At 36.8% G+C, this 23,459-nt stretch overlaps 1 protein-coding gene across 4 annotated transcripts in view; it reads left to right on the top strand.

Moving 5' to 3' along the window:
* The first annotated feature begins 969 nt into the window (after positions 1-969).
* thrab (thyroid hormone receptor alpha b) overlaps positions 970-23,459 on the top strand; it is a 180,239-nt gene continuing 157,749 nt past the window's right edge. For all 4 annotated transcript variants that reach the window (XR_010892613.1, XM_067368822.1, XM_067368825.1 and 1 more), the window contains exon 1: positions 970-1,225. The gene's annotated coding sequence lies outside the window, so the exon portion shown is untranslated. The remainder of the gene's footprint in view (positions 1,226-23,459) is intronic.

The raw sequence follows: 23,459 nt of genomic DNA on the forward strand, positions 1-23,459 counted from the left end.
GGAGTTATTTTGTTTTTTTGGCGCACCAAAAATATTCTTGTCGCTTTATAACATTAATATTGAACCACTGTACTCATATGAACTGAATTAAATATGTTTTTAGTACATTAATGGATCTTGAGAGAGGAAATGTCATTGCTCCCTATGCAGGCCTCACGGAGCCATTGGATTTAATCAAAAATATCTTAATTTGTGTTCTGAAGATTAATGGTTTTACGGGTGTGGAACGAGGGCAATGACAGAATTTTCATTTTTGGGTGAACTAACCCTTTAATTTTATAAAGCAATGAGATACTTTTTGTGCGCAAAAACAAAACGAAATAATGACTTTATTTTTTACTTTTTGTGCACAAAAAGTATTCTCGTCGCTTCATAACATTAAAGTTGAACCACTGCAGTCACGTCAATGGTTTTATTGATGTCTTTAGCGCCTTCCTGGACCGAGTCATATATCTATCGGATTTTATCAAAAATATCTTAATTTGTGTTCCGAAGATGAACGATGGTCTTACGGCGGTGTGTGTAACGACATGAGGGTGAGTACTTAATGACAGAATTTTCATTTTTTGGTGAACTAACCCTTGCTGTTTCCCAAAACTGCTGTTCATTTCTCTACGTTTAAATCCTTTTAATTAGCAAAAACTCCTCGTGCACCTTTAAATTAGAAGCGAAGCGGTGAGGAGGATCTTCAGTGATGAGGATATTGACGCCTTGCGCGCTGTCATTCGCCTCACATGACAGCAGTTTAAAAGAGAGAGAGAGAGAGAGAGAGAGAGAGAGAGAGAGAGAGAGGTAGTGAGGGAGTGCAGTAATGTAAGTATTTTACAGTGTTAGTCCTGTAGAGAGCAGTAGATCGTTTTATTAAATTGTTTTATACGCTCCCTGTGGTACTGTACATGAGTGGGACTGGGGAGGGAGGAGCGATCGTAGTATTTCTCTTCATTTCAAATCCCTGTCGTGGCAGCACGGGCAAGGCAGAGGACTTTTCTCCCCTTCAAACTAAGGGGAAAACCCACCACCAAGAGCCTACGGCACGTCCGAAAGAGCAAACGGAGGACTTTGGGAGGAGGAAACATTAGTTTGAAGGCACGCTGCGGAGGTATCGGCTCACTGTGTGCACTAGTGTCTCCACACTTGCACTGGATACACGAAGCAGGACGTTTTCACTTATCTGCAACTCGCAGGAACCCCGCAATCTTCTTGAAACCCGCCAACCATTCACACGGTGAGTCGCGCGCTGTGCGTGTTTATTTACTGCTCTCGCGCCTATGCAATATTCGCTCGCGTTCCTCTGCCATACGAAGCTAATTCCAGTGTACGCTAGCTGCATGGTTTGACAGGTCAGCGGTCCTAAAGCTAAAATGATTCATTCCCATGGCTCCTCACTCTAAGACACTACAGGCTTTTAGTGCACGCGGGCTTTTGCATGTTAGTACGGCTGACATTGCACAGGTTACCGGCGCGGAGAGTGTCTTGCTGTATGTAGGGCCTAGTTTATAGTAGGCACATACTGTACCAACAGACACATTGTAGCCCCCGTCTACTGGTACAGTACTGTGTGCCTGCTACACACACACACACACACACACACACACACACACACACACACATATACACACATACTGAAGCTTGCATGAGTTTTGTGTTGATGACTTCACTTCAGGTGCTGTTTTTCCAATCTATTCACTGGATAACATGTGCCCAGAAGATACAGTACCAACAGGTAAATTGGTGAAGAAATGAAAATTTCATTAGTGTGCTCCCTGTGGGAAAAGTTTGTATGAACTGTTTACAGTAAACAGATTATGCATCATACAGTATCAAAAGTAGGCTATCTTATTTTCTTTTTCCTTTGTATTTATGCATTTAAATAGTATGAGCTTGGAAACATATGTATGTCAAAGTGGCAGTCTTTTTAAGACTATATAATGTATTATATTGTATCAACTATACAAAACATTTTCCATATTTTGAATTGCTTGAAGATAGGGAAACTGCTATTTTGATTAATGTAGTTAGCATTACTTTAAAGTGAGATTTAATGACATTCAAAGTCATTAATATCAATGTTTTTAATAACTAAAGTAATTGCTTTTTGAATTGAGCTAGGGAACATGCAGTTGATTTTTAAGTGGCACATTATGACTTATAAGCATGTGTGAGTGAGCATCAGATATGCTAATGCATGCAGAATGAATACAAGCCACCTGTTGTCCTATTAAAATGACATCTTCTGTTATATATCACGGTATATAATTGTAAAGAAAAGGTTGCATAGATTTGATATACTGTAATGTTTCTGAAGAGAAGCTCATCTAAATGCTGTATTACTTGTTGGATATTGTAAACAAATATGTATATGTGATATGTGAGCACATCTTGCTAGACTTGAGCTATAAAGCCAGTTAAGGATGAGTTGCAGTCATTGTCCAACAGTAGCTTGGCTTGTTGTGTCAGGCCCTGATGAGTTTTTAATGGGGAGGAAGTGACCTCCCCTGGCCCCTCTCCTAGCAGCCCGCCATACCATGGCCCCTTGCTATATAGGTCAACATTGAGCAGTGATGATAAGTTAAGGTTTTGCAGCTTAAGCTGAAATCCCAGTCAATATGATGCTAAAGCAGACACTCAAAAAGCATACTGGGCACTTTAAATGGTTTTGAGGTTTGTCAGTCTAACAATGATGGGTTTGCAGTATGAGAATGGTTAGCTTGTGGCCACTTCTATAAACCCATCAGGCACTTGAAAATTCTTGAAGGGTTTTCAATCCTTTGTGTCATATATCAGACATCCTGATTACTTTGATTTGTTTATTGTTGCCACATCACACCCAACCTCATTCAGGTTTACACCTCAGTTGGCTGATTTTCACTATTTGATTATATAAGACAGTGAAGCATTTGCACATTGAAGTATACAAAGCTGAAAACCTTAGCATTGCCGTTTGTGTTTGTGCACTGTGGTGTAAAAAAATTTCTAGTGTAAGTAGCGGAGAGAGCACGTGTAGTGTGACCTATAGTTTATCACAAAGTGCTTTCTCTCACCCTGTATGTGTCATGCAGTTTTATCTAAAACACACACACTAGAAAGCTGATAAATGCATTTTGTAAAACATCAACCAACGTTATCGCTCAGGATTTTATTATTTTTGTAAAATGCTGCAAAATGTTGTACCTTAGATTGTAGCAGTTTACTGTAAATAACATCTGTTTTAAAAGACAACGCCCTGCCTCTTTATATAGTATAATTTAGATTTTAGTGTGGTAAGATAGTATAACCCACCACAATATATGATGTTCTTTTATTGTTTTAAAGGATTGGTTCACTCAAAAATTAAAATTCATTGTTTACTCATCATTTTATTCTAAACCTATAACGTTCTTTTTTGAGTGAAAATCCCATTCAAGCTTAAAAAATGTATGTAAAAACAGCACCATAAAAGTGATTAATATGATCCATGCACTAGATTCAAAGTCTTCTGAAGTCATTCAATAAATTTGTATGACAAATGGTGTAGAGCCTACATCTTTAACAGAGACGTAGACATCTTTACACAGAGAGGAGTTTAGCTGTATACGGCAAATTTGTTTATCGTATAGGTGATTCGTCCAGACCGATCTGGCATTTTATTTTTTGAAACCGTGTCCCAGAGTGGATAAATCTGAAAACGACACCCTTGTGTATATTTTGTGAAAAGATGATGTCGTCACCCCACGTCTCGACCCTACGTCGTGTAACGGCAACAGCAACAACAATCACAATAGTGGACTACATGCTTGTGTTTGTGCCGGAGAAGCTACCGAGCCTATTAGCTTTACTAAAATAAAGCTTTATTTCTAAGCTTTACTAAAGTTTGTACAGCGCTCAAGGTTTATGCGCATGCTCCAAGTCGTATTCTCCGTTTTTAGTGTATCTCTGTGGCAGAATTACAGCGCCACATAATGATCTGGAATGTATACTACATCGTTTTGAGTCGGTTTCAGTGGTTTCGTGTGTATGCAGATATTTCTTAAAGGATTAGTTCACTTTCAAATAAAAATTTCCTGATAATTTACTCGCCCCCATGTCATCCAAGATGTCCAGGTCCTTCTCTCTTCAGTCAAAAAGAAATTAAGGTTTTTGATGAAACATTTTTCTCCATATAGTGGACTTCAATGACCTCCAAACGGTTGAAGGTCCAAATTACAGTTTCATTGCAGCTTCAAAGCATTCTACACGATCCCAGACGAGGAATAAGGGTCTTATCTAGAGAAACCATCACTCATTTTCTAAAAAAAATTAAAATTATATACATTTTAACCATAAATGCTCATCTTGAACTAGCTCTCAAGATGAGCATTTATGGTTAAAATGTATAATTCGGTTCATTTAGTTTTGCCACAACAGAACTAAATGAACCGAACATGTCCCCTCTCGATCACCGTACTAACTGTCCAATGACAGTGAGTGTTACAAGTGAGAGAGGATTGGCTCTTCAAATTGGTTGCTCCCACGTGTGTACTGTCCAATGGCATTTTACCACTCGATTGACAACTGGATAAAGAAAAGCATTTGGCAAACTGACAAAAAAAAGCAATTGGTAAATAAAGAGAAAAAAGCATTTGCCAAATTCTTTTTAATAAAGCGATTTAAATGCACATTTAAAATGATTTACTAATGTACTTTTTATTGTTTTATTATGTACGTTTTAAAAAATGAATTAAATAACCTGCTTCAAATGTGTCTATTTATACATTCAAAAAAGATTTTTAAAATTTATTGTTTTATTGTTTTATTAAACTACATTTAAAAACAGGAATTAAATAAATAGCTTTAAATATGTCTATTAATTTGCTCATATAAAAAGTGGTTATTTATATACAATTTATGTTTGAATTATTAAATAAATTAATTGATTCTTCATTTTATATTTAAGTGGCACTCCTGGTCGTCCATATGAAGATAATAATTATTAATATTGTTCTTATTTATAATAACAACAACAACAACAACAATAACAAATCCATTCATACTTTTATTATAACATATATTATGTTGTATTATAATATATTATTATTATTATTATTAATACTGTATAAGTGGGGTTTCCACAGAGAATGCATGTCAAATGAGCTCAATTATGTTTAGCACAGCATTCTTTTTATGTGTTGGAGCATTAAAAGGGGTCATGTATAATTTCCTGCTTTTTCTTTTTAAAGATAATTACTGTTTTTTGCCGTAACATAGCTTTGGATTTGCTGTGTGTCATCTGTTTCATAATTCATGGCTGCGCTAACCGTGTTAACCTCTTTCTTCGACTGCATTCACAGCAGATGCATAGTGACAGATGCCGAAAACTGAACTTTGACTTTGGTCTATAACGTTTGCAGAGGGCAGTGCAGCTTCAGTTCTGATAAGCACAACCACTGTCCCATGGAACATGAATTTATCACCACTCAGTATGATCACCCATGAACGTCACCCACCGCTGTTCTGGCCCCTTTGAGATAACGTGTCCCATACAAGCACATGGACCTGCAGGCGCACAGATACACACGCATAGGTTTGTTTGATATTCTCTGTCAGTTTGTTATACAAAAAAAGCTCTCTCTGTCTTTTATTGTCCTTTACTTTCAAGACAACTCCTATTTGTATTTGATCTTTTTTGGTCTATAGTTTCTGTTAATGGTTTGTTCATGTGGTTTCCATGTCAATGAGGACCAGGGACTTCGGTTGAGATCTGGCCTTTTTACAGAAATGGGCTCCACACAAAAATCGTCCCCTCGCCTCACACATACACGACCGCAAAGGGTGGCATATGTGCAAGACGAAAGAGTACTAGCCTTTATTAGAACACAGTCTCAAGAGGCGGTTTTTTAAAGCCACACTTCACACTAATTAACAGTCCTAAATCTCAGACAGCCTTTTAATCTGGTCTCAGTGGCTTCCTCCCTGTTGCTTTTTTGGCTCGGAATGTGCTGGTTTATTTTTTTGCATTGAATCTAATGCATTTTTTGCACCATTTCCAGTGACTGGAGGTACACTCAGCCCAGCATGGAATTAAACTATAGAAAATAACATTGGATGTATGGTCACATATTGGATCTAGCCTATATGTGACCCTGGATCACAAAACCAGTCAAGTCGCACGGGTATATTTGAAGCAATAGCCAACAGTAAATTGTATGTGTCAAAATGATTTTTCTTTTACGCCAAAAATCATTAGGATATTAAGTAAATTTATTTTGAAAATTTCCTACAGTAAATATAGCAAATTTATTTTTGTGAGTGAATATGCATTTAGCGTAGTTTGTTGATATGGGAAGAATGAGGCGGGAACCAGTGAACGTTCAACACAACTTTAATATAAAATAAACAAAGAACAAAATGAAAGTAATGCAACGCCACACAAACATAATAAAACATAAAATAAAATCCAGGCCCGGTCCTCTCTCGTCCTTTACTGTCATCGCTCCTCCTTTTATGCTTCCGGAGCTCCTCCGTGAGAGATTCGAGGCCGGTGCAACTCGCAGGTGACGCTCATTATCACTCGCGTCACCAGTCTCGCGCCGTTCCCTCATGGCTCTCGCCCGCCCTGCTCGTCACAATGCATTGCTAAGGACTTCATTTGGACAACTTTAAAGCCGATTTTCTCAACATTATGATTTTTTTGCACCCTGAGATTTTCAAATAGTTGTATCTCTGCCAAATATTGTCCTATCCTAACAAACCATAAATCAATGGAAAGCTTATTTATTCAGCTTCCAGATTATGTATAAATCTCAATTTCACAAAATTGACCCTTATGACTGGTTTTGTGGTCACATATGAATCTTTTATCTAACAACAAAGTGTGATGAAGTGTAACACGTGCTAGAGTATTTTCGTAGCTGTCGAGAGCTGAATGTGTTAATAGATTAATAGATCTCTACAGTATAGATAAAAATGGTTACCTCTAGCCTAATTCCTCCCACTGTTCTTATGTTAGGTGTGAGAACAACGTACATTTCTGTGCTCTTCAAGTCCAAATGAGGTGCATAGACAAAAATATCCAAATAGCGAATCATTTCAAAAGAGTTCGCACACTCCACCAAAGATGAAAAAACATCAGATGCGAGACAAAAAACAAAACTTTACTGAAAGTCTGCAGTATAAAAATAACTTTTTTTTTTTTTTTTTTATGTCATTATTATGTCTTATTAGAGTGTTGCAGAATTGATGTAAATTTGTAGGCCAACTTGGAAGTTGGCATCACCCTGCTTCCCTCAACAAAATGCCAACAGGATATTTGTTGAGTTTTGGATTATTGCAGAAAATAAGCTTTGTGACTTCAAGTTGAAAAGTTTGAGTTGGTATAGTTTGCAAAAGAGTGCGTATAAAGCGAACTAGTGAGTAGATGAGTTTTCCTTTATGGTGTGATGACATTTAATGTTCCTGACAACCTCTGTAGTCTCATTTAGCCATTTGTTAGCAACCACATTTTTAAAGACAAGTAAAAGCTTAAAAATCATGAGTGGCGGGGAACTTATTTCAGGCATTAACCAAAAGCCCATTCAGAAAAACCCAATGACTTCAGGAAGATGGAACTGAAAGTTCAAAAATGCATCATTCCACATTCCTGCACAATTGTAGTCTTGGAATGGTATGAGATATGTGTTGAACTAACTTGGGAGGTCATGGGAGGTGCACAACGCTTGTTTTCAGTTTTGGTTGCATTAGATGTTTTGAGTCGCATGTGGACAAAAGAGGAATCTTCTGAAAACTTCAAGTCAGATGTATTGATAAAAGGCATTAACAGCAGAAAAATGCATACGTCACCACTTCCATTTTGAGTCATCTTAGGTAATGTATAACTTCTATAGTTAGTGTACACTAAAATGGATGACAAGTGAGCTGACAGAAAATCAAATGCGCTGGGGAGTTATGGGAGTGTCACCGTGCTCAATATTGAAAGTAAATGTAGGTAATGTTATTTTTTGAGAAACATTTTTTGCACTGCCTGAATTGCAGAGCTGCATCTTTTTGTGTATTATATTATATTATAGTATATTTTATTATTTATATTTTTGCAGATGACCTTGGCATAATTTCGTCTGAGAGGTCTGGGTCATCGAAATGGATTTGGATCTGATTTCATTATGAAACTTTCAAATGAAACTTTTTAGGAGGTCTTTCTTTTATAAACATTCATGCTTGAGAAATTCAGCTGAACTGCTTCCAGCAGCTGAGGGTTTGGCAGCGCTGTTGTGCCACACCTCTTGATCATTTTCCTTTTATTATGCCTTTGATATTTAGGCCATCAGTTACACCAGATGCCTATTTGTACCAATACCTCCATATACAACAAACCCAGAAAGTATCTGTTGTCATTTATTTAAATGCTGAAATGCCAGCCTGTGATATTTGGACTATGTTGAACTTGCATGTCAGCCCATGCTGTTTGCTGCTTGTATAGTTTGTTTTGTTCAAGGTTTTATAGAAAGAAGCAATGTTGAAAATCCCACTGAGTGAATAGAGATTGTGTTTTTTGTTGTTGTGCGGTTCAGCTGTAGAAAACTGTCAGCTCTCTTTCTGCAAGCCAATATGTCTTCCATTAATTTACAGTACATTGTCACAGTTGGATGTAACTCCTGTTTATGGTCACATTTCTGGCATCTCTCAAAGAAAAAAGTTCTTTATCTCTCAAGAGGTTTGTGAATGAGGTTTGTGAAAGATGGATGTGTCTGTGTTGTGTCATATAAAAGATGGTGGAAATGTGGGGTTTTCCATTGGAATAGCTCTTGAAATGAACCTTCAACATGTCAGAATGGCCTTTTCTTTGAGAAATACTCAAACCTTTCTGACTTTTTTTTTTTTCTTATGCAGGTCATAAAAGATATTTTGAGACATGTTTGTATCCAAACAGTGTTGGTTACCATTGACTTCCATTGTATGAAAACATCAACAACAAAAACATCACATTTCTCAATCTCTCTTTTTTATATATATATATATATATATATATATATATATATATATATATATATATAATATATTATTCCGCAGAAGAAAAAATAAAAAAGTGCACTATCGCTTTAAACATAAGTAAGTAAATCATTTGACTAATTATAGCGCAAACCAGTGCGGGCAAATCACATGATTTAATTTTGAGTTGAGTTTGCAGCATACTCTTTCTACGTTTTGGAGCCATTTCTTACAGCCAGGCTTGAAGTACAGCTAACTGCATGCAGCCTCCAGCAGCGGGCTGAGGATTGATCTCGGCAGCTTGCTGCACCTGCAAATAATGTGTGATATTCTGTGAGAAAAGGAAAAAGAGGGTTGAGAACTGAGGTGAGATTTCATAATTGAGACTGGTAGAGATCACATCTTCAGATTACATACACTGACAGAGGATTCAAGGGGCCTGCATAAAGGGAACAGGTAAATCAACATCACAACTGCTCTGTTTGTTGCTTCTGCTGCTGCTGTTACTGCCTTGAGTTTACTATCATTTGTCAACTTGTCCAGGTCACGATCTCCCTGGATCCCTGGAACACCCGTTGCTTTTTTTCCCCTATTGTTTCCTCTTTGGTTTGACCAAGCAAACATATGGATATTTTATTTAAACCTATTGTATTTGAATATTTGAAATAATTAATTGTTCGATTATTGTTTATTTAAATTAAGTTTAGTTGAAAAACATAAACAATGTGCATAAACAAACCAAAAAATTGACAGAACAAAAGCATTTAAGCTCAGAGTGAACAAAAAAAGAAAACTGTAATAAAGCAGACTGTGCCAATTATTGTGCAGAACATTCATATACATTTCAGTCAGCATATGATTATGGTGTTTATATTGTTTTAAAGTCTCATGTTGAAAAAGAAAATTTGCTTCATGAGAGTTGGCGTCTCAGTCTGATAACAAAAAGGCCGGCTGCAGGGAAAACGCTGTCCACCGATACAGGCGTTGCACAGAAGTTTCTTACAGCACATTGTGTTCTCTGTTCTTAAATGTATCTCCCTTAACAAAACAAGTGAATGCAGTGATGGACTGCTGCCTTTCCTCATTTAACTGGTCGATAACAATGATTCTGTTTAAATTTCATGTGATTTCTCATTGTGGTGGTGATATTATGACAACAACTCAGTTTCACCTGACAGTGTTTGCATATGACATGTTGATATTTAATCAGAAGTAATTCCATTTTGTAAGATCAGGTAGTAAAATCATTTTGATCAAAGTAATTCCACTACATTAATGGGTTCAAGTGTACTACAAGTGGTAACTAAATACATTTTTTTTTAAACAGAGATAGTATGATAAAAGCACATTTTAGTTCATATTCATGGTGTCTCAAAATAGCAGTTGAGTACACTTAGATGTTCTTTTATATTAAGTACAAAATTAGTGAGTGAAAATGGAGCACTTTAAAGGATTAGTTCACTTTCAAATAAAATTTTCATGATAATTTACTCACCCCATGTCATCCAAGATGTCTTTCTTTCTTCAGTCGAAAAGAAACTAAGGTTTTTGATGAAAACATTCCAGGATTATTCTCCTTATAGTGGACTTCAATGGCCTCCAAACGGTTGAAGGTCAAAATGACAGTTTCAGTGCAGCTTCATAGGGCTTTAAACAATACCAGACGAGGAATAAGGGTCTTATCTAGCGAAACGGTCGGTCATTTTCGAAAAAAAAAATATAACCGTATATCCTTTATGCTTTAAAAAATGAGCGCCTTCCAAATGGTTCCGCCAAAACCGCACTTTCGTATTCTTCAAAAAGCTTACGGTGTACTTCCTACGCCTTCCCTGTTCTACTTATGGAAAAAAATGGAACTGGCGCTGCATTCGTTCTGTAAGTAGAATAGGGAAGGCGTAGGACATACAGTGTAAGCTTTTTGAAGAATACGAAAGTCCGGTTTTGGCGGAAGCACTTGGAAGGCGAACATTTGTGTATATAAAGCATGTACATTTAAATTTTTTTCAAAAATGACCGATCATTTCACTAGATGACCCTTATTCCTCATCTGGTATTGTTTAAAGCCCTTTGAAGCTGCACTGAAATTGTTGTTTTGACCTTCAACCTTTTGGAGGCCATTTAAGTACACTATAAGGAGTAACAATAATCTAAACTAATAATCCTGGAATGTTTTCATCAAAAAAATTATTTTTTTTCGACTGAAGAAAGAAGGACAATGTCATCTTGGATGACATGGGGGTGAGTAAATTATCAAAAAAACTTTATTTGAAAGTGAACTAATCCTTTAAGTACATTATGGAAGTGTACTTTTTTCACCTGGGTGTTTGTCTTGATTACTTTTTCTAGTTTGTTAAATATATAGAGAAAGGTTTGTGTGCATTTTGTGCTGGCTCTTGGTGTGAACTGTGTAGAAAGGTGTACTCGGATATTGCAGGATGTAATGATGCTGCAGGTTATGGCCTCACTTTGCAACATTCGGCATGTTTCATCTCTGGAATGCTGCTGATACTGATAGTCAAGCCACATTAACTTCAACAGCTACTAAACAAGAGGTTTTCTGGATCAGGATCTCGTTAAGGAGAGTTCTCTGCCGACTGTTTTGTGGGACAAAGTGTGCTGTCATCACAACTGTTGTGTGGAGATAATGTCATACATTCTTCATTTCTAACTTTAGTCATATTCAAATAGACTGGCTAGTTCAGGAGTGTGCATTGTCTCATCCTACATTCATATAACCAAATATGTTAGCATCTGTCCATGCTATACTACAACAATATGTTAAACTGTCATTCAAAGTTTGTGGTCTGTAAGATTTTTAAAATATTTTTTTAAAGAAATTTCTTGTTCACTGAGGCTGCGTATTAATATTAAACAGCATGTCCTGCATTTTATGACAGTCATGTTGCATGATTTGACTGATTTGGATGTTAAGTTTTCGTTTTTAAGGAGGCTCAATGTTTTTAATGCATCATTGCTGAATAAAAGTGTTTATAAAAGCATTTAAAAAAATCGTATTGAGCCAAAACCCTGTGTATATAAAACAATATCGTTAAGCCTCTGTTGTTCATGGCAAAATTACTTTGAAATATATTTAATATTCAGTGCTTGATTTAATATTTATTATGCAATGCTTGAGCCATGATTCTTCCAAATTCTTCTAAAGTTTTTCAAGCAAGATTGTTCTTGAGAAATAGAGTGGTGAGTAATTCTGAGTTAAAGCCTGAACACTGTTGCATGGCATGGATTTGTACAAGGCCAGTGGTTGTGTTGTAGTGGGCTGTGATTCATGGGAAGGAGAGGAGGGAGATGGCATGGCATGGAGACCCCTCGCTGAATGACCCTGAACCAGTGAAACCTGAAGCAGCTGTGTAGAGAGCAGCCAAGTAGTTCCGTGAGCTGACCCACCCATAAGAAACCATAAATTTTTTTTCCCCACACTTGATTCTGTTGCTTGGTTTTGAACAGAGTATGATTCCATGCTTCTTCCCTTCCCCCACAGGTCTCTTTTCACATTGTACTTTTGGGCTTTAATGGCGGTATGTTTAAGTCATCTCTGTAAGTTCAACTGTGAGTACTAGTGGCAGCTGTTTTGTACTGTAAACACTAGGTACTAGGTAATGAGGAGAAGCATTTATCACAAGGATTTATCACCAAAATTTTAAAAAGAAAGACACGTTTAGAATGTGAGCTGTTCCACCTAGGTGATTTATTCAGTAACGAGCAGTAATGAGTAGGGGAGTAACGATACATCGTTATATCGAGATATCGATTATAAAAATGTGACAGTATGTATTGGTGATATAAATTATATGATTTGCGATTATAGAGTTAGTTCTATCCAAGACTACTGTATTTATAAGGTTTTATTTTTCCAAAAATATAAATTGTCATCATGCACTCAGCCTCATGTCTTTTCAAACCTATAAGATTTTCATTCAACTTCCAAACACAAATGAAGATATTTTTAATGAAACCTTGTGATTAAAACTGTGATTGATTGCATTGATCATCTGAAGTGACAATGCAAACATCATTTAAATCACCATATCGCATTTAGCTGAGTTTTAGTAGTATGATTATTCAAAGCGTTTTAGATGGTTTATTCATAAAGAAATGCATTAATGCTTAAGTGTGACCGCAAGCATGTAAAGATGCAAATTACACTTCATTGGTTGTTCAGGATGGATTTTACACCAATTTTGAACCATGCACTAGACTAGGGCTGCATGTTTCATTGGGGATAAAACGCCCCAAAATCACCTTACGCGTTAGGGCGATTGTCAAAAAGCAAAGACTGTGACTTAACTTAATAAATATATGTGCTGCATGTTTCGGAGTGAAGCACGTTGCTTTGCTTTTTTATATACACATGAGCTGCTCATGATCTGGTGTTTTCAGAGTATAACTCGCAAACCCATTTGTGCATTTGTTCTGAGTTTGGGTTATTTATAATGAGCATTTGGCAACACACATCAACCATCTACCCAAACTTGTATTGAGAAGCACTTATAAAACAGCTGTTGTCAACAAAAGAGAAGCTTGAAGGACTCCCTGCAATTTTCTGCCAAATCTTGATGATTTAATGAAGAAATAATGAATAAAACAAAATAAATAAAAACATTTTTTAATAATATATAAGGAAAATCACAATGTTTTAGTTTTGTCATTCCGCCCTAAACTAGACCATCTTTTGAAGTGGTGCAGTTCCCTTGGCGGGCTTTCACACCAACCAAACAAAATAAACCCTGACACCAAACTCGGGTCTGCCAAAAACTCTAGTGAGAAAATGCAGTAATGCCCACACACAATATCTACACAGTCTGACAGACACATTCAAATTATGTAACCATTATATAACCAATTTAGTTATTTATTTTAGTCAATATAGCATATGATGTTGTCAGTGTAGTTTTCGGTAACCAAACAATTGATGGGTGCCATTGACTTTCATAGTTTTTTTTTTTTTCTTTTTCTTCTTCTCTTCAGTGGGGCCTATCAACTGTTTGGTTACCCATATTCTTCAAAATATCATCTTTTGTGTTCATCAGAAGAAAGAAAGTCATTCAGGTTTGAAACACCTTGGAAGTTGGAACGAACTCAGTTTGGAACAAATGATGACAGAATTTTCATTTTTGGGTGAAAAGTAACATTTTTAAAAAATATCTCATTGAACACAAAAACTATTTCCAAAATGTTGACAAGTCTAAGTTTAATATAACATCTGTCTAACTTATAACATGAAAGTAAGTTTAATAATATAACTTGGATAACACATTTTTCATTTTTACTCAAATTAGGGTGAGGCAAAAGTGAGTACACCCCACTACAAAAACTACTACATCTAGTACTTTGTATGGCCTCCTTGATTTTTAGTGACGGCACCAAGTCTTCTAGGCATGATGAACAAGTTGGCAACATTTTGCAACATCTATCTTTTTCCATTCTTCAAGAAAGACCTCTTTTAGAGACTGGATGGTGGATGGAGAGTGATGCTCAACTTGTCTCTTCAGAATTCCCCATAGGTGTTCAATTGGGTTCAGATCAGGAGCCACTGAATCATTTTACCCTGTTCTTCTTCAGAAATCCAACAGTGACCTTAGATGTGTGTGTTTAGGATCATTGTCATGTTGGAAAAGTGCATGATGACCAAGGGCGTGGAGTGATGGTAGCATCTTCTCTTTCAGTATAGAGCAGTACATCTGTGAATTCATGATGCCATCAATTAAATGACACCAGCAGCACTCATGCAGCCCCACATAAGGACACTGCCACCACCATGTTTCACTGTAGGCACCATGCATCAGTTCCTAAAACATTTATCTTGGTCTCATCACTCCAGAGTATAGAATCACAGTATTCTTCAACTTTGTCAGCATGGGCCCTGGCAAACTCTAGGCGGGCTTTTTTGTGCCTGGGCTTTAGGAGAGGCTTCTTTCATGGACGGCACCCATGCATGCCATTCCTCTGCAGTGTACGCCATATTGTGTCACAGGAAATGGTCATCCCAGTTTGGCGTTCTACTATGTCGATTTTCTTCTAACCTTCTCATCAGAAGACGCTCCTGTCGTGGTATTAACTTCCGTGGACGACCTGGACATCTCTGTGAGATGGTTGCAGTTCCATCTTTTTTTTAAAAATTGTTGTACCACTTTTGCTACAGTATTCTGACTGATAAGTAAAATTTGCTGATATTCTTGTAGCCTTCACCTTACTGGTGTAAAGAAATTATTTTCTTTCTCAGGTCTTGTGACATTTCTCTTCCATGTGGTGCCATTGCTGACAGCATGAAATGTGAAGGGGTTTTAACACACTTTTATAGTCAACTGTCTGCTGGACACCTGTGTAATGAATAATTAGACTCACCTGTGGTTGAATTCTTGTTAAATTAGACATTTGTAGTCTAAAATTTAGCTTTTCTCCAGAGAAAAAAATTAAAATTTTGTTCTCCAAGTTATATTATTAATCTTACTTTCATGTTATAAGTTAAACAGATGCTATATAAAACTTAGTCATGTCAACATTTTGGAAATTGTTTTTGTTCATTGAGAGATTGTTTAAAATGCTACTTTTCAAAGGGGGTGAAGGGGGTGAAATACTCATTTATGCTGAGCACCGTATGTGTTTCCAAATGTGCAGTAGGAATGGCCCTGTCCACCTGGCTGAGGTATGTGGCATCCCGTCGCATGCAGATCGACCATCCTTGACCCAGTTCAATTTCAAACCGGTGTTTAATAAGATAAGAAGAGCTGTAGACTGTAACATGAATGTTGTTGATGTAAGGCTCGTCTTTAATAACGGCCCGGAGCTTTAGGTCATTGCCTTCTTGTGACCATTAGACCGTAAACAATTTCAGACGTTGACATCAAAAGACACCGTAAGCCAAAATTGTGGCTGCGTTATCCCATCAGTTGAAATTAGGCCACCAAAAAAAAAGAATGTAAAAAGGAGCATATAGCCATCCCATGATGACCTGATAGCACAGAAGGTAAGAGTCATCCATTTATAGCCGTCATAATTTCCTTGCATGTTTCTAGAGCAAACATCTGCAGCAGGCAGCTTGGTATGTCTGCCTGAAAGCCAGAGCCTTGCTCATCTGACTTTAACAAGTGGTAAAAGTAAAGGGGAAAAATAGGTCATGCCTTTGAGAAGCAATACTTTATCTGAAAATGAAAAAAGTGTCAAACGTTAGCTGGCTCACTCTCTGGCTGCTGTACAGAGTAGAGACGGGAGAGCTGTTTGACTTGGCATGCAGACTGGGCCCCATTTTGGCTTCCACCCCAGCAGATCAATCTCTAACTTTTTTCTCTCTCTGTGTGAAAGCTTTTTCTATTGCTTTTTTATTTTGTCTTGAGGCTGTTCAATCAAATCAGAAATAAACAGAATATAACTTTGACAAAAAAGTGAACATTACTTAGAGAAAAGGAGTTGTGTTGTAATTTAAAGGGCTGGTTGATACATCAGGTAGTCACTATATATTCACAGAGATTGCATATTGCAATAATTGAACGGTTCCTAATTGACTTTTAAGATTTCCTAAAAAACGTTTCATAAGAACAGTTTTGCGATGTTGAATAGTGATGTGCTTACATGAATTCTTTACTGAAACACTAAAACTGAAATTAAAGTTTTCATTTAGCCGAGAGCCGAAACCAAAAATAAAGTTTGGGTCATTGAACTTAGTATGCTGTTCAGGGCGTTTTGTTCTAAGGTGATAAAATAAACCAATTGTGCTAAAGCTCTTTGCATTGAGACGCCAGTGTTACATCCAAACAAATTTTACATATTGCAAAATTGCTGACACGGTCAAAGTGTGTCATTCAAGAAGCCCTAATTAAACATTACCGTTTCAGACAATGGTTTTGGTTCTCAAACAATTTTTTTTTTTTTCAGTTTTGGCTTTTTAAAGTTTTGGATGCACCTGAAATTTTCGTGCATCGTTAGTGTTAAGACTAGTGTCCGTTTCGGTGAATTGATTCATTATTCTGATTCAGCGTCATCACTTCCGCTGCATTCACACGGGGTGTCAGCATTAATCCTTCTCGTTTACTTTGAATGGGTGACGTCATGCGTTGTTGAACTGAATTGTGGGAATTTTGAAGATTTCTCAATTTTTCAAGCACCAATGCAGGCGTCAGCCAATCAGATCGCCTTATGCAAACACTCTAGAGCAATCACTAGCAAATTGCATTCATGCAACACCGAAAAGTAATGTGGCTATCACAACGGTCACGTCAACACAAGCTTCAGACACGGCCTCCGTCAAGCGTTGACGCTGATGCCTCATGTGAATGCAGTGTTAATGTTCACTGAAGTTACTTTTCAAAGCTGAATATCAAGATGTGTTCAATATTTTCAAAAGCAGCCAGTTTCAAATATGGTTTACACAGATTACATTTATTAATGTTGCAAGTGCATTGGGGTCCTTTAATTTCTGGGGTCAAATTTGAAAAATATGGTAATTGTATTTATTAGAATAATTCATAAACATCCACATCTTGTGTTACAGAGTTTTCAAAATGCCTGTACACATTTTTACCCAATCAGCATTTTGACTTCACACAAAAACATTGCTGAGATTGCTGAAACTGGAGGGTTAATGTAATAATTTGAGGCCATATTTTCTTGTACCTTACTTAGTTTTTTTGTGTTCAGGATGGACAGGTGAATTTGAGTTGTCTTTGACTTCAACAACAAACAATCTTTAAAACATTTTCTCCTCAGTTTAAAAAGTTGACAAGATGCTTTTGCATTGTTTTTCCTCTGTGACCCATTTTTGTGTTGTAACCCACCAGTTAAGAAGCACTGCTATAGTTAGCCATGGGATTTTACATGTGGTGCTCCAGTCCAGCAGACACATTTTCCACAACAGTCGTAAAGCGGCTGCCAGTTTATGTGCTCATTTGTCAATAATACATTACGGGATGGCCATCTGTGTCAGCTTCCAAATAGAGCACATACAGGTGCTGGTCATATAATTAGAATATCATCAAAAAGTTGATTTATTTCACTAATTCCACTCAAAAAGTGAAACTTGTATATTATATTCATTCACTACACACAGACTGATATATTTCAAATGTTTATTTCTTTTAATTTTGATGATTATAACTGACAACTAAGGAAAATCCCTGAAAAGGTCTTTAAATGGTCTCTCAGTCTAGTTCTGTAGGCTACACAATCATGGGGAAGACTGCTGACTTGACAGTTGTCCAAAAGACGACCATTGACACCTTGCACAAGGAGGGCAAGACATAAAAGGTTATTGTAAAAGAGGCTGGCTGTTCACAGAGCTCTGTGTCCAAGCACATTAATAGAGAGGCGAAGAGAGATGTGGTAGAAAAATGTGTACAAGCAATAGGGATAACCGCACCCTGGAGAGGATTGTGAAATAAAACCCATTCAAAAATGTGGGGGAGATTCACAAAGAGTGGACTGCAGCTGGAGTCAGTGCTTCAAGAACCACTACGCACAGACGTATGCAAGACATGGGTTTCCGCTGTCGCATTCCTTGTGTCAAGCCACTCTTGAACAACAGACCGCTTCAGAAGCATCTAAAGACAAAAAGGATTGGACTGCTGCTGAGTGTCCAAGGTTATGTTCTCTTATGAAAGTAAATTTTGCATTTCCTTTGGAAATCAGGGTCCAAGAGTCTGAAGGAAGAGAGGAGAGGCACACAATTGCTTGAGGTCCAGTGTAAAGTTTCCACAGTCAGTGATGGTTTAGGGTGCCATGTCATCTGCTGGTGTTGGTCCACTGTGTTTTCTGAGGTCCAAGGTCAACGCAGCTGTGTACCAGGAAGTTTTAGAGCACTTCATGCTTACTGCGGCTGACCAACTTTATGGAGATGCATATTTCATTTTCCAACAGGACTTGGCACCTGCACACAGTGCCAAAGCTACCAGTACCTGGTTTAAGGACCATGTTATCCCTGATCTTAATTGGCCAGAAAACTCACCTGACCATAACCCCATAGAAAATCTATGGGATATTGTGAAGAGGAAGATGCGATATGCCAGACCCAACAATGCAGAAGAGCTGAAGGCCACTATCAGAGCAACCTGGGCTCTCATAACACCTGAGCAGTGCCAAAGACTGATCGACTCCATGCCACGCCACATTGCTGCAGTTATTCAGGCAAAAGGAGCCCTAAGTATTGAGTGCTTTACATGCTCATACTTTTCATGTTCATACTTTTCACTTGGCCAAGATTTCTAAAAATCCTTTCTTTGTATTGGTCTTAAGTAATATTCTAATTTTCTGAGATACTAAATTTGGGATTTTCCTTAGTTGTCAGTTATAATCATCAAAATTAAAAGAAATAAACATTTGAAAAATATCATTGATTTTTATAGTCTGTCTGCAGTCTAGGGCTGGGTATCGTTCAAAAATTTTCGATACCGAGACGATACCGATACCTTGACTTCGATACCGATACCTAAACGATACCTTTTTCGGTACCAGTTTTATAAAATCTGTTTAAACAAGATTACATAACCTCAAAAAAATCTTTGGTTTTATATTTTAACTTTGTTGACTTTTTATCAGACTCAAAGACTCATCTCCTGAGCCACTGCGGGGAATAAAAAAAGCACAAATTAACAAAATTTACCCAACACAATAAACCAGTGCAAATAGTTTTAATAAAGTTAATTTTTTGCATTGAAAACTAAAGTATGTGAGGCTCTTTTTAAATCACTCAGCAATTGTTCTTCAAAAAATTTATTATTATTAACAAGATCAAAGCGTAAGTTCCTTGCGTCTTACCGTGAAATAAGAGTTCTGTGTCTTCATTAAAATCAACACATTAATGATTCATCTCTCATCCACCCGCAATTAATTTGAATGTTATTTTTTTATTACTTGGCCCGACCCGCAAATTATCCGCAGTATCAGGAGGACGCTGATACCTCTTTTTCAGCAGAATTGTTGCGTTCTGGAGCCAGAGGCAGAGCCTGTGCTCGTGCAGGCGAACGAGCCTGTCACGAACCGGTCGCGTGTTTCCATAGACTTGAGGGAAGAACGCTGATGTAAAGCTGCTGTGTGTTGTACCTGTCCATAACTAGTCTAAAAAACATTGCGCGTTCCGCTGTTTCTGCAGGCAGTGCTACACTTTTGTTTTCTGTTAACAGTATCTGTAGTGAACCGGCTGCTCACAAACAGCCGTTTCTCACCCGTCCATTCGGAGATAAACTGAAAACGAAACCGTTGATTCACTCGCCCTCTCGCACATAGGGTCTCTCTCGCGCGTATAGTTTTATATATTTAGATATAAATAACAATGTAGCGCAACGTTACTTGCTCCTCAACGAGACAGCGAAAGTATTTCTCCGCGCCTCTCCTCGATCGGCTCCATTCTGAGGTACCGAAATTTGGTACCGAATGACAAGAAACCTTTCCAATACTCGGTAGTATCGAGGCAGTTCGATCGGTACCTAAAAAGTATCGAGTTCGGTACCCAGCCCTACTGCAGTCTCATCTCATCTCATGCTTGTTCATTTGAATTTTAAATGAACATTTCAGAAGGTGCAGGGATTTTGGTAAGTGTTGCTTTAAAGTCGACATGAAATGGAAGTTGTGATATACATATATCCTAATGAAACGGCTACTCGAACAAGAAAAAAATGAAGGGTAGGACTTCATTTTGTCAATTGGGAATTGACAAAATTGGTTTGCTATTGCTGTGTGAGTGACAGGTTGTCCCGCCCTCAAGCCAGTAAACGCATCATAAGAGAAGAGAAGCTGCTGCAGTAGGGAGGGGAAATTATTTTGCTTTGCACATGTTGATGGCATATATATATATATATATATATATATATATATATATATATATATATATATATATATATATATATATATATATATATATATATATATATATATATATATATATATATATATATATATAAATATATAATAAAATATAATATAATATAATATAATATAATATAATATAATATAAATATTCCACATCATGTTTTGGTTCATTTGGGAATATTATAGAGAAAATTATCATAAGACAATGCTCAGAGAGCAATGCAAAATAACTTTTTTTTTTTTTTTAAAGTCAAGAAATCTTTAAGTAAAAAGGGAAAAACTTTTGAAAGACATTGATATATTGAATTTGATACATGCATAGGTTTGTATCATGTAGTGTGTCATTTCAAATAATGTACTTCATGTAATAAGATTTCATTCTGTACGAAACTTCAAAAAGCTCTTCTTTTTTCTTCTTCTTTCTTCTTCTAAAATGACATGCTCAATATGCTCAAACTCATGAAACTTTGCACACGCATCAGAAGTGGTGAAAATTTACATCTGATATGGGTTTCAGGTTTGGGTGTGGCAAAATGGCTCGATAGCACCACCTACAAATTTTCAACTAAGTGCCCCTTGCGCTATGTTTCACGTACAAGTATGAAATTCGGTACACACGTAATATACCTACAAAAATTTCTCATGGAGCAAAATCTGAAACCGAACAGGAAGTCAGTTATTTTGAATTAACTTTGCAAAATTTGTGCAATTTTTGCCCTTTCCAGATGTTGTACTTTAATAAACTCCTCCTAGAGCTTTAATCAGATCAACAACATCATATTTACTATTATAATTACCATAAACTGTGCATAATTACATGCAACTAACCCTAAACCAAACCCTAATCCTAAACCTACATGTAGTTAAATATTATTATTACTCCGTACTTAAATGTATAATTACACTGTAAGATTGACACCTTAAAATAAAGTGTAACCAAATGTTTTTAGATATTCTATAGATTTTTAATATTCAATTATGCAAAACAGGATCAGCAACACTAGTGTGTTAGCAGAAATACTGTAGAAAAAACAACACTCCCATTTACATGGAAGGGCTTAATCAGATCACTCCTGTTACGGATGTGGTGTTAAGTTTTTCATTCACAGGTCTGTTTTAGAGTGCTCTTCAGAACTCTAAAACTGTTTTTTCACTCTTTTGCTCTCTTTTGCTCTCTTTTGCTCTGGTAGAGGGAAAGTAGAAGTTTTTGCGGGTGCTTTGCTCTCAGTAAAGGCAAAAAATCTCTTCAGTAAACCTGATTTTCCTATAGACAGGATATTCTGCTTTCACTGGCTGTTCCTTACACTTAAGATCCCACAGTATCACATGGGATAAGGGGAAAAGGCTGTATGTGAACCCTCTTCTGGGCATAATGCAGAAGAGGCTTTAAGTCGTTCCTCTGTAGGCGGCTGTGTGAATCAGGGCTCAGGTTAGGGGAACTGCTCGGATGGCTTTATTTCCACAGTTGAGCCGTTATTTTTTTTTTTCTAGCCAGTATCTGATGTATTTTATTTATCCCTCACTGGACACAGTGAAGAAGGCTTAGTTGGGATTAACATGGGAATCGGATGAATGTCCATACACCAGTGGGCGGGCCAATGTGGGCAGGCGAGTAAGACACTTTTTCTGTGGACGCGTGACATGTAACACAGTCTGAATTGTTTAGGGCGTTCACCCTTTTCTGTATTGCTATATCAGCCACCACTGCTTAAGCATAATTCTGAATCACTGCAGAAATAATTATTAAAGTCAATGTTGTTATTGATAAAACTATTTAAAAAAGAAAGAAATAAAGAAAGAAATCAGTGAACTTAAAAAACAAACAAACAACAACTTAAAGGAGAAAATGTAGAAATGTTACCTCGGCAACAGAAAAAAAAAAAGAGCTAAATATAGACCCCCCCCCCCCCCAAAAAAAAAAAAAAACTAATATAAAATGATTTATAAAAGCTGAATGAATATTAAAATAAAATAAAATAAAATAACACTGATGTGAGTTTGCAGTTTGTATGGAATTTACTGTGAAATAATGGCAAAAAAAAAAAAAAGCTGGTCACATAAAGCCTGTAGTTCTTGAGTTCTTTGAGCAAAAGAAAACATATAATGTGACCAGTGTAGTCAGATTAATGCATGTTTGACTCTTATGAACCGGTTCTTTTTAGTGAATCAAAAACGTACTGTGTGACCAGTGTAGCCTAGTTCCTTAAACAGTTGACACTTATGGACCAGTTCTTTTAATGAATACTTCAAATAGTCGAGTTATCAGTTTACCATGTGTAATTGCAATTCATGTGCAGTTTCTTTTAATGTAATATTTAAGAAAAATACACATTTATAACGGAAATATTTATGAACTGGATTTAAATTCATATTAAGTACTTATGAATCAGTCAAATTGACTCAACTTGAAAATCTAAGTCATTACCCAACCCTGATCTTAAAACTTTTTCATGAATTGTGGCAGATGTCTTGACAAAACTGATCTACTACCTAGGCAGGACTCTGATTGAAGCAGAAGACTGTATGCAGTAGCAGTTTCACAAATTAGTAGTTGTTTTGCTTGCTGGTCCTAATTATTGAGCTATATGTATTTTTAGGATCTCCTCAACTCCTTTGTTTTCCTTCAGAGTCGACTCAACCTCTTTGGCAAATCAGTTTTTGGATTGTACTATTGCTGCTGTCTTCAATAAAACTCTCATCCATAT

The sequence above is a fragment of the Chanodichthys erythropterus genome, chromosome 19 (assembly GCF_024489055.1).
Source record: "Chanodichthys erythropterus isolate Z2021 chromosome 19, ASM2448905v1, whole genome shotgun sequence".
In the NCBI taxonomy this organism is placed as follows: domain Eukaryota; kingdom Metazoa; phylum Chordata; class Actinopteri; order Cypriniformes; family Xenocyprididae; genus Chanodichthys; species Chanodichthys erythropterus.